The sequence below is a fragment of the Brassica napus genome, chromosome C6 (assembly GCF_020379485.1).
Source record: "Brassica napus cultivar Da-Ae chromosome C6, Da-Ae, whole genome shotgun sequence".
In the NCBI taxonomy this organism is placed as follows: domain Eukaryota; kingdom Viridiplantae; phylum Streptophyta; class Magnoliopsida; order Brassicales; family Brassicaceae; genus Brassica; species Brassica napus.
This window is the reverse complement of record NC_063449.1, coordinates 30,190,530-30,202,943: the sequence shown is the minus strand read 5'-3', so window position 1 is coordinate 30,202,943 and position 12,414 is coordinate 30,190,530. Positions and strand designations below refer to the sequence as shown.

The window sequence follows — 12,414 nt, the reverse complement described above, 5'->3', positions numbered from 1 at the left end:
GGGTGTGGGTGTGTGTCAGTGTGTGTGTAAATGAAGATAGTATACATGTGTCGCCTACTTGTCTTGTTTCAACGGTAATTATATAATATCCCAAATTTTCTTGATATATATATTTTTTTTCTTCTATGAATATTTAGGTTAAGAAAACTATCAACTTATGAAATTAAATTTGGTTGGCATAATTAAAGAAAAAGAAAAGAAGAGCCTTTGTATATGACTGTAGAACACTATAGACATTCGAGTCCTCTAGATACCGGTTTAAACCTAGGTTTAATATGCTAACCATATAAAAGCTGGTAATTGATGGAGAGGTGACTGGTTTTCAGAGCAGTCCGACTGTGAAGATACTAAGAGCATGTATAATATTTAATTACTAAATTTTTGCTAAGAGATTTTGTTAAAGTAATTTTGTTTTCTTAGCTCCAATGGTAAAACTCTATTAGGGTTCTTAAAAAAAAACACTTGTGCATGTGTGTGTGTCTGTGAATGTTCCTTTTCTCATTGTTGTATGTAACCACTGAATGAATCAACAAACTCAAACTCACAAGATTACATGTAACTGAATGAAACAAAAGCACCAAAGTGATGTTTAGACTGCATACCACGAGTTCTAGTCTGAGTCCCTCCTTCCGCAAGCAAGGAATACAAACTGCTTAACAAATGAGTTCTCTAAAGAATCAAGATACAAGTTGTGTTTTTCATTGGTGACTTAACAGGTAATGCTTTTGGTCTTATTACCGGAGAACCTGCGAACTGATTACTTTTAGAGTTTTGCTTTTGAGGGAATGACTGCTTTGTCTTAGATGAGCTTCCAAGAAAACCGGGGAGTAGAAACTTTACATGGCCATGATCCTTTATCTCCTGCGAGCCCCTTGAACCTGGTCCTTTACGTTCTTTTACTTCAACCACAGATTTTCCTGGAGTCTTTGTCATCTTAGGCAATGGTTTCTTGACCAATTCAGTCTTCTTTAAGGGCTTCGCTTTCTCTGAACCTGTGAGACTCTTCGCAGAGTTGCTTCCATTGCCTTTATCACTCACTGTCTTCAAAGTCCCTCCTTTCAACTCTGCTTTTGCTCTCTTAGCCATGGCCTGTAGAGTAGTAACAGACTGTTTCTTCCTAGCTTAATCCTGGGAAGATACTTGACATTTTCCTAATCAAGAAACCAAGAAAGCATCTTTGTTATGTAATCTATAAGGCTTGAAGCATCTTTGGTTAAGTACCCTGTGAGACTTGAAGAAAACAGAGTTTCAATCATAGAGACGCAGAAGAAATATACTTGATCAAGAGCAAACTCCAAAGAAACAATAAACTTGATCAAGAACCAAATGATCCTCTCATCTCCATTGCAACAGCATTGCACAGAAGCAGTATCACTAAAAGCTGATGCTAATTCTGAACAACCGGGAATATCGCAGCTAAAGAAAAATCACCATCATCAGATCAAATAAAAAAAACAAAAATAGGAACAATGAAGGAGAGATGATTACTGGCTTGTTTCTTCTTGTTGGGAGTGCCACTGCGTTGGAGAATCTCAAGCTCCACGAGACCGAGAGACATGAGCCCCAAAGTCAGACCAGACATGATTCCCGTGAACAGGACGAGGAAACAAGAGACGCATGCGTAGTCTTTCAAGACGTGAAGCATTGTTTTAAGGGCAAATCTTCAAAATAGCACATTTCTAAGTTTATATCACAAAAATAGTACTTAAAAACTAAAATGACCAAAATAGCACCTTTCTAAGTTTATCCTTTGAAAATTTTAATTTTTTTATTTTTCAAAATTTGAAATCTTATCCCCAAAACCTCATTTCTCAACTCTAAACCCTCAACCCTAAACTCTAAACCCTAAACCCTAAACCCTAAACCATAAACCCTAAACCCTAAACTCTAAACCCTAAACCCTAAACTCTAAACTCTAAACCCTAAACCCTAAACCCTAAAATCTAAACCCTAAACCCTAAACTCTAAACCCTAAACCCTAAACCCTAAACCCTAAATCCTAAACCCCACCCTTTAACTCTAAACCCTAAGTTTGTGACTTTTGATAAAACATTAAGTGCTATTTTTGTGACTTTTGACCTTGAGTGCTAGTTTGGGAACATAAACTTGATTTAGTGCTATTTTTGTCTTTTTCTCTTGTTTTAATGTGACTTTGATCGAAACCGATCGATCAAAGCTTCTTCTTCGACGAGAATCTACATCGCACGAGCGACGGAAGAGAAGGAAGAGAAAAAACGGATGAAACTCAGATCTATCTTCTACCCAGTAATGTTTTGACACGTGCCTCCTAAGAGACGTGTGTTAACTCTTTTAATTAAGAGACGTGCCTTAGGTTTTCATCAATTTTTTTTTTCTTTTAACTCATAATCGGGCTAAAAGACCCACTTAAGAATCTGCATTAACCATGCTCTAATGTGAATTTCTTAATAATAAAATATTAATATTTGTAATTTAGTTTAGTCATGCATTTAAATTTAAACAAAAAACAATAGGCCATTGATTGATAAACAATTGGGTTTACAGTTTCTCATGAAATTTTAGTGTGTTTTTGTTGAGAACTTCTTCTGTTTTTCTTTCTTTAAAAAAATAATAATAATGCGTGAAATTTACATCTCAAAATTTTTGATGGGTATATATACTATTATTTGTAGGGCGGACAAATAAACCAAACCCGAAAATCCGAATCGAACCCGATCCGATAAAAATGAATCCGAACTGATCTGAACCCGACATAAATACCGAATGGATCCTGTTTTTTTTGGTATTTTGGGTTATGGATATTATCCGAACCGAACCCGGACCAAAATGGATATCCGATAGAACCCGAAACATTTAAAATCACAAAATGAACTTCTACCAAATATGATCTTAATTCTTAATATGTATCCAAAATACTTTAAGATATTATTGAACTTTTAAAATAATTATCTGTTACATGAAGGTTGATGGTGGAATGTGGCGGTTGAAGCCTCAAGTTTTTAGATTTTGGTTTTGTTTTCATTGAATAATGTTGTTCTCATTTCATGAGAACTTAGTTTTTGTTTTATGATTTTATTTATCTTGTTTTCTTTCTATCACTAACTATGTTTATCTTTCGCTTGATTTTGAATTATCACGTTTGATGTTTTTTCTTATTTTTGAATCGATTTTACTTATGTTTTGGCTATTAAAATATGTACAAATCATGTATTTTAAATCCGAAGAACCTATTTCATTTATGTTTTAGTTACAAAATAGGTACAAATCAGGTATTTTTAAACCGAATGACCGATTGGGACCCGAACCCGAAAGTACAATGGGTTATACCGGTTCTTTGAAAATTTACTAACCCCGACCCGAACCCGATTGAACCCGAACCGGTCCCGAACCGAACTTTTATATAACCCGAATGAGATTGATTTTGATAAACCCGAATGGATAAAACAGAAACCCGATTGGGACCCCGAGTGCCCATGCCTAATTATTTGCGAAGTGATTTTTGCAAAAGAGCTCACACGTTAAAAGTTAAACTGACTAAATACGATGTTATCTTTAATGAATAATTAAATTTATTTTTTAATTTTTTTTAGATATTTAACCATTAAACATGAATCAATTATAATAAAAACTTTTAAAAAGAAATAAAAACGTTTTTGACAAAAACAATTCATGTCTATTATATTATTATCTAAACTAATATTATTTTCAGTAAATAAATTTCTGAACATATATTTATCCAGTTAAAAATCATTAAATAGTCTTGATAATTATAAGTTTATATAGTAGCTATGTTTTGATAAACATAATTAATGATCTTGATAATTAATGAAGAATTAAAATTTAAAAAAAAAACACAATCAAAATTGCATATAAAGATATTTCTCCAATATTAACACAACATTATTGTTCATAATTTTTATAAAAATAAATATATATATATTTTTAATGAAAGACTGCATCATATATAAATAGTTCTATGTTAAATTTGTTATTGATTTTGTAAGTGTATTGATGTTAGGAGTTTTCAAGGCTCTTAAGACAAATATTGTAGTATAAGTGAATGTCGAACCAATTCTAAGGGACTTCGAAGCAATGAGAATGCAAGTACTCACTCAATCTCACTCAATCTAAGTGCAACCAGTGTTTTTAAATGATTTCTAAGCTAATGAATAAAGCTAATTTAGAATAATAAAAGCGATTACTAAATGATACTTTCTTAACTAAGGAAAAGAGAACTCATGGGCATAGGGATTAGACCTTGGATTCTCTTTTCCTTAGTTAAGAAAGTATCATTTAGTAATCGCTTTTATTATTCTGAATTAGCTTTATTCATTAGCTTAGAAATCATTTAAAAACATTGGTTGCACTTAGATTGAGTGAGTACTTTCATTCTCATTGCTTCGAAGTCCCTTAGAATTGGTTCGACATTCACTTATACTACAACATTTGTCTTAGGAGCCTTGAAAACTCCTAATATCAAATTGGCACCGTTGCCGGGGATCGAACCCGGGTCACCCGCGTGACAGGAGGGAATACTTACCACTATACTACAACATTTGTCTTAGGAGTCTTGAAAACTCCTAACATCAAATTGGCGCCGTTGCCAAATTATGAGTAGATTTGAACATTGAGATTTAGTCTCTTGCTTGAGACTAAATCATTTTAATTTTGTTTTGTTACTGATTATTCTTCTTCACCTACCTTTAACTTTCAGGTGTATGAACTTGAGGAGCAGGGGTTCATCAAACCTAGTTCCAATAGTAGCAGACATCAGAGCTTTAGAGAGGGAGTGTGCTACAGCTATAAGAGAAGAAGAACAACAAGCCCACTTTCAGAGATTGGATATTGATATGGCAGATCAACCGCAAGGGGCAGAACACCAACCGCGGGCAGTTCAACCAATTGGTACTTATGACCGGCCCAACATTCATGGTCATAGACTGGGAATCCGAGCACCGGCTGTGGCAGCCAACAACTTTGAGGTCAAGTCAGGACTCCTCAATGTGATCGAGAACAACAAATATCATGGCTTGGCTTTAGAGGACCCATTCGATCACTTGGACAGGTTCGACAGCTACTGTGGGTTGTCAAAAACCAATGGTGTGTCAGAGGATGCTTTAAAGCTGAAATTATTCCCTTTCTCTTTGGGGGATAAGGCGCGTCAGTGGGAGAAGTCCCTACCCAACGACTCTATCACCACTTGGGATGACTGAAAGAAAGCATTCTTGGAGAAGTTCTTCTCTACTTCAAGAACTGCTAAGCTGAGAAATGAGATCTCCAGCTTTCAACAGAAAGGCTTGGAAGGATTCAGTGAAGCCTGGGAGAGATTCAAGGGCTACCAAGCTCAATGCCCTCACCATGGTTTCTCTAAGGAAAGCCTGCTGAGCACATTCTACAGGGGAGCTCTTCCTTTGTACAGAGCCAGATTGGATAAAGCTAGCAATGGGTTCTTCTTGGGAAGAACTGAGGAAGATGCAGAGGAGCTGGTTCACAACATGGTAAAGAGTGACGCAGTCTATAGTGGAGACCACGATAGAGGTAGTAGAACAGATGACAAGCAGACGAGGAAGGACTTAAAGGCTCTACAGGATAAGATAGACATACTCATTGCTGATAAATCCACCCAAGAGCAGCTGATCTTTGTTGGTAACCCAAACCAAGATGCACCACCTGGGGTCAATGAGGTTGAGGGTTTGGAAGGTCAAGAAGAGTTGTGTTTCATCAATAACAATGGTAGTTGGTACAAGAAAGAGCCCCACTTTCAGTACAACAACTACCAACAGAAATCCTATCCTAACAACCAACAGAGTGGTTATCAGCCTAGGAACAACCAGCAAGGCAACTATCAGCCTCAGCAAAACCCTCCTCCTGGTTTCTCCAACAAAGAGAACCAGTCTTCTCAACAACAAGCTAATCTTTCTACCTCTACTCCTCAGGAAAGCAACACTGATGTTCTACTGAAACAGATCTTGGAGTCTCAGACTAGAAGTGAAAAGCAGGTTGGATATGAGTTGAAGAACCTTCACTCCAAGATTGATGGAAGTTACAATGAGCTCAACAACAAGTTCAGGGCTTTGGAAAACCAGTTTGCTTCCATGACCACTCACCAGAATCGCCAGCAAGGGTCTCTACCTGGAAAATCTGAACAAAAACCCAAGGAGTATTGCAATGTTGTCCTCTCTACCACTTCTTCTGGAATTGAATTGAGTAACCACAAGAAAGAGGTAGATGAAATCGAAAGATTGGTGTTTGGAATTGAGATTGAACAGGTTGAGCATCTGATTGTAGCAACAGCTGAAGCAAAGATTGTGGAGGAAGCTGACAAAATGGTTGAAGCAAAGATTTTGAAGGGAGATGAACCCATGGCTGAGAAACCAGTTGCGAAGAGAGCTAACCAGAAGCCGAAAGAGGTCAAGCTGGAGGACACCACTGAGGTTGAGCAGTTACCCTATGACAAGCTCCCATTTCCACAAAGGGTCCTCACCAAAGCTCAAAAGAAGGTGATTTCCAAGTTCAGAAAAGACCTAAGTGATATTGGAGTTAAGCTTCCAGAGATCTCGGGTATGCGTGAGGCTCATGTCCAAATGATGCTCATCAAGGACATTATAGACCACCAAGCAGAAGTAGCAGAGCTTCTCAACATTTCAACTTTGAAACTTGATCCAGCCATCACACCAAAGTCTCTCCCTAAACTAGAATCCCAAGGGAAGTTCACCTTGTCTTGCTCCCTTGGTAAGCTCACCTTTGATGATGCTCTTGTTGATTCTGGTGCAAGTGTGAATCTGATCTCAATGGAGATGGTGAAGAGTCTTGAGATTGAACACATGGAGCCAGATACTTCCTCTCTCACGTTTGGGGATTCTTCTTCTACTATCCCTATTGGTCTCATCTAGGATTTCCCTTTGAAGATTGGATCCTGCACCATCCCTATAGACCTCACTGTCTTAAAGATGGCAACTGAGAAGAGAGTTCCATTGATCTTGGGCACACCATTCCTTACTACTGTGGGTGCTTGCATCGATTTTGCTAACAAGAAGGTCACACTTCTCAATGTGAACAAAGCTGTCTGCTACACAATTCAGTCTCCACTGGATGTTGAGTATTGTGGAACCATCACTTGTGGAGACCCCTCCATTGAGAAGATCAAGGATGCAGTGGTTGTTAGTGAGAAAGAAAGTCTTGATGGAGAGTCCTCTAAAGAGACGTGTGATGAGCACTTGGAAAGTGCTAAAAAGGAGGAGGTGAGTAGAGCCACAAAGGCTGCTCATAACAAGAAGGCCACAAGGACTCATCAACTCCAAGATGATCCAATCAAGCTTCAAGAGCTTCTCTCTCAGGTCCTCACCATCACTCTTGAAGGTGGGAAGGATCCTCCTTCTCCACTTTCCACTTGAGGTACCACTCCACCACCATTCCATTGTATATACCATTTCCTTTTTGTATTTTAGCTTCATCTTTGGGTATCTCTCCTACACTTGACAACACAGAGACGGTGTGACTTAAGTCTGGGGGAGGTACCAAGTATTTGATCATGTTTGCTTTGATGTTGTTTCATTGAGTCATGCATTGCATACCTATTTGCATATTAAAAAAAAAAATCATTTAGTTTGCATCATTTGCATTTCTAGGAGAGTCTAGAGCATATAGGTTGCATTCACTTGCATTGGGAGCAATGATTTTAAATGCCTTGTAAAGAACACTACTTTTCACCTGAGTAGCTTATGCACCTCTCAAAAAGACTTGTATGCTTCGAGCCTTGAAAACTCTTTCTGAAACTTGTTGATTGCTGAAACTCAGTCTTTGAAGCCAACTACAACATTATTTGAACTGAACGAACTTAATGCATCTTGCTCATGGTCCCTTGTGTACTGAATCATGGATATACACACTTGAGTTGTCACATCATTTATGTCAATCTTTTTGACAACATCTAGTGGTAGACCTCTCCCCAAAATCCCTTCCTCCTTTTAAGCCTTCATTGATTGATGAATGAGGCCTTTTTCGGAAAGTCTTACATGCACATAATGTTGAGCGTATCGGGAACGACAATGCTTGATCTTCATTCTTGCTAGATTAGGCACATTATTGTCTAGCCATAAGATGGGGGTGAGTGTTGTAAAGTTTGATTTGGGAGTATGAGAAAGTTGAAGGAAAAGAGTGAACTCTTGTGCTTAATTGACTAGTCTTTATGGGATAAGTAGATAAACTTTTAGCTCAATTTGTGAAACGTCTTGGCCCAAAAAAAATAGAGAATAAACAAAAAGGAGCTAGCAAAATTAGTATGAGCTAAGAGGTGTTCAAAAAGTGTAAGAAATCCCTTGTAAAAAAAAAAGAAAGTTTTATGTTGGGAAATGCTTTTGGAGTCCTTGGGTGAGAGATGTGAGTTGGGTTTGGAATGGGGAAATGAATGTGTATCATATATGTTTGGGAAAAAGGTAGAACAATGGGGATTGAGCATTGTATGCATGAGTTGATCCCTTTCTTAGATATATTATGTGCAATGTCAAGGCTATTTGTCTTGAGAGTATACCACCTTAAATATCATATATCTTGAACCCCTTGACTCACTTGATTAAAAAGCCTCCCCTTACCCAAATGATTTGGACCAATTGACCATTTGCAAGAATTCACTTGATGCTATGTTTAATAAACTTGAGAGTTGGCTGATTTGCATGTGTGAATGCATGATGATGAGTGTAGGGATGAAAAGAGTTGAGATAGGCCTAGAGAAGCTAGAGTATAATAAGAGAGGGTGTACTAATGCTGAATTTAGATGTTGATTTGAGTGCTTGTGTGTTTCTTTTGGCTATGAGCTCCCACCTTCAAACATCTCTCCCTATGAGTTCTAGAAAGTTCACTTGAGGACAAGTAAAAGAATAAGTTTGGGGGAGTTGATATCTTGTATATTTACATTGTTTTATCCATTTATTCATGTGCATTTTCATCATATAGATTAGGATTTAGTCATGTCTAGGTTGCATTTTGCATACATATGTCTCTATTAGGTATTGGAGTACCACACAGAGTTTCTGGAGACATTTGGGTGCATTTGGAGCTCAAAGGAGGTGATTAGAGTGATCTTTGGACGAGCACTGTCTGAAGCGACTTCCCGGAGCGACTACATGAAGTCGCTGTGCACCACATCCCGGAGCGACTTTCCAAGAGCGACCTACCAAGGTCGCTCCCAGCCAGAGCGACCATCCCAGAGCGACTATCTCAAGTCGCTCCAGCCAGAGCGACCTATCGGAGTGACGCCATGAACTCGCTCGCCATATACGCTTCGGAGCGACCTCCTAGAGCGACAAGGCGAAGGCGCTCCAGCTCCTAGAGCGACCTCACCACAACGACGTCTTCAGAGCGACACAGCCAGGTCGCTCGCGAGGAGACGACCCAGGGGCGACGTCTTCGGAGCGACACAGCCAGGTCGCTCGAGAGGAGACGACCCGAGAGCGACGTCTTCGGAGCGACACAACCAGGTCGCTCGCGAAGGAACGACCCGGGAGCGACCTCTCGCAGCGACGTGCCGAGGTCGTTCCGCGTCTATTTGTTTGGCCGAATTCATGTTTTCTCAAGGGCCTTTTGGTCATTTCATTATGCACGTTTTTACTTTTCAAAACCTATGTTTTAAGTACCTTTGATAGCCACCAGAGGCAAAATCTCTTTTCTAGAGAACAACTAGTAAAACTTCTTTTGATTGAGATTTCCATTGCTTTCATCTTGTATTCTTGTTTATTTCATATCTATTTCTCTACATGATTAATCTGAAATCCACCATGGGTTTGAGAGGAATCATGGAAATTAGTGAGTAATCACTTTCTGAATTCATGGGTTAGGGAGATTAAGGGTGATTAGGTTAGTTCTAGGATGTTTTAGTGTAGATCATTCTTGTTCCTTGCTAGTAGAGTATTCATAATGCATATTGTGAGTTGGCCACTCAAAAGTTGATCAATAGGCATTTCCCACCCAAAAGGTGTTTGATGAAATGCCTGAGACAACTCTCATAAGCTTTTAACATATTTACCAAAGACATTTGTTGTTAAAGGTGTTAAGATAGCCAATAAACTTGTTAGTAATGATTGCTTTCATATTATTCAACCAAAGACATTTGATGTTTGAAATATGTTAGTAAATGAACATTCATCTAGACTTGTTTAAGATTGTGTCTAAGCTTAAGGTTGATAGTTTGATTGATCCTTTGCCATCCTTAGTTCGAAACTTGATCACCCAAGGTTTAATCCCTATGCCCATGAGTTCTCTTTTTCTTAGTTAAGAAAGTATCATTTAGTAATCGTTTTTATTATTCTGAATTAGCTTTTTTTCATTAGCTTAGAAATCATTTAAAAACACTGGTTGCACTTAGATTGAATGAGTACTTGCATTCTCATTGCTTCGAAGTCCCTTAGAATTGGTTCGACATTCACTTATGCTACAACATTTGTCCTAGGAGCTCAATTTGATGTTAGGAGTTTTCAAGGAGCTCCTAAGACAAATGTTGTAGTATAAGTGAATGTCGAACCAATTCTAAGGGACTTCGAAGCAATGAGAATGCAAGTACTAACTCAATCTAAGTGCAACCAGTGTTTTTAAATGATTTCTAAGCTAATAAATAAAGCTAATTCAGAATAATAAAAGCGATTACTAAATGATACTTTCTTAACTAAGGAAAAGAGAACTCATGGGCATAGGGATTAAACCTTGGGTGATCAAGTTTCGAACTAAGGATGGCAAAGGATCAATCAAACTATCAACCTTAAGCTTAGACACAATCTTAAACAAACTCTATGTCTAGATGAATGTTCATTTACTAGCATATTTCAAACATCAAATGTATTTGGTTGAATAATATGAAAACAATCATTACTAACAAGTCTATTGGCTATCTTAACACCTTTAACAACAAATGTCTTTGGTAAAGTATGTTAAAAGCTTAGGAGAGTTGTCTCAGGCATTTCATCAAACACCTTTTGGGTGGGAAATGCCTATTGATCAACTTTTGAGTTGCCAACTCAGAAGATGCATTATGAATACTCTACTAGCAAGGAACAAGAATGATCTACACTAAAACATCCTAGAACTAACCTAATCACCCTTAATCTCTCTAACCCATGAATTCAAAAAGTGATTACTCACTAATTTCCATGATTCCTCTCAAACCCATGGTGGATTTCAGATTAATCATGTAGAGAAATAGATAAGAAATCAACAAGAACACAAGATGAAAGCAATCGAAATCTCAATCAAAAGAAGTTTTACTAGTTGTTCTCTAGAAAAGAGATTTTGTCTCTGGTGGCTACCAAATGTACTTAAAACATAGGTTTTGAAAAGTAAAAACGTGCATAATGAAATGACCAAAAGGCCCTTGAGAAAACATGAATTCGGCCAAACAAATAGACGCGGAGCGACCTCGGCACGTCGCTGCGAGAGGTCGCTCCCGGGTCGTTTCTTCGCGAGCGACCTGGCTGTGTCGCTCCAAAGACGTCGCTCTCGGGTCGTCTCCTCGCGAGCGACCTGGCTGTGTCGCTCCGAAGGCGTCGCCCCTGGGTCCTCTCCTCGCGAGCGACCTGGCTGTGTCGCTCTGAAGACGTCGCTGTGGTGAGGTCACTCTAGGAGCTGGAGCGACTTTGCCTTGTCGCTCTAGGAGGTCGCTCCGAAGCGTATATGGCGAGCGAGTTCATGGCGTCGCTCCGATAGGTCGCTTTGGCTGAAGCGACTTGAGATAGTCGCTCTGGGATGGTCGCTCTGGCTGGGAGCGACCTTGGTAGGTCTCTCTGGGAAAGTCGCTCCGGGATGTGGTGCACAGCGACTTCATGTAGTCGCTCCGGGAAGTCGCTTCAGGCAGTGCTCGTCCAAAGATCACTCTAATCACCTCCTTTGAGCTCCAAATGCATCCAAATGTCTTCAGGAAGTCCATGTGGTACTCCAATACCTAATAGAGACATATGTATGCAAAATGCAACCTAGACATGGCTAAATCCTAATCTATATGATGAAAGTGCACATGAATAATTGGATAAAACAATGTAAATATACAATTTATTTGATGTTTTAATCATATCTTATTTACTTATATTCAAGGTTTATAGATGTTGATTTACTTCACACACATTTAAATAACTATTTCTTCAATATACAACTTGCTTGTTCCATAGATTTTCTGGCCAAGATGCTTAAGAACCAAACTACAGTTTATAACATTCTCGATTTTTAGGCATATAATTGAAATATTTGTGAACAGTTTTTGTTTTTTTTTATGAATTTACATATTTTGACTTTACTGATTTTAAATTCTTTTATATATATATATTAGGTATGAAGAAAATCCGGCTACTAGAGAATCCAAAATCATATAGAGTATCAATCCTCCTTTGTATTATCGTAGTACATATGGTTTATTGAATTGTCGTATTAAAACACATATGGTATATATATATTTCT

The 12,414-nt window shown here is 38.3% G+C and overlaps 1 non-coding gene across 1 annotated transcript; it reads right to left on the bottom strand.

Annotated features, from left to right (window-relative positions):
* Positions 1-5,237: 5,237 nt before the first annotated feature.
* Positions 5,238-5,344, bottom strand: LOC125589330. Its single transcript, XR_007325518.1, has one exon. It is a non-coding gene; the product is annotated as a small nucleolar RNA R71 (small nucleolar RNA).
* Between the last annotated feature and the right edge of the window lie 7,070 nt (positions 5,345-12,414).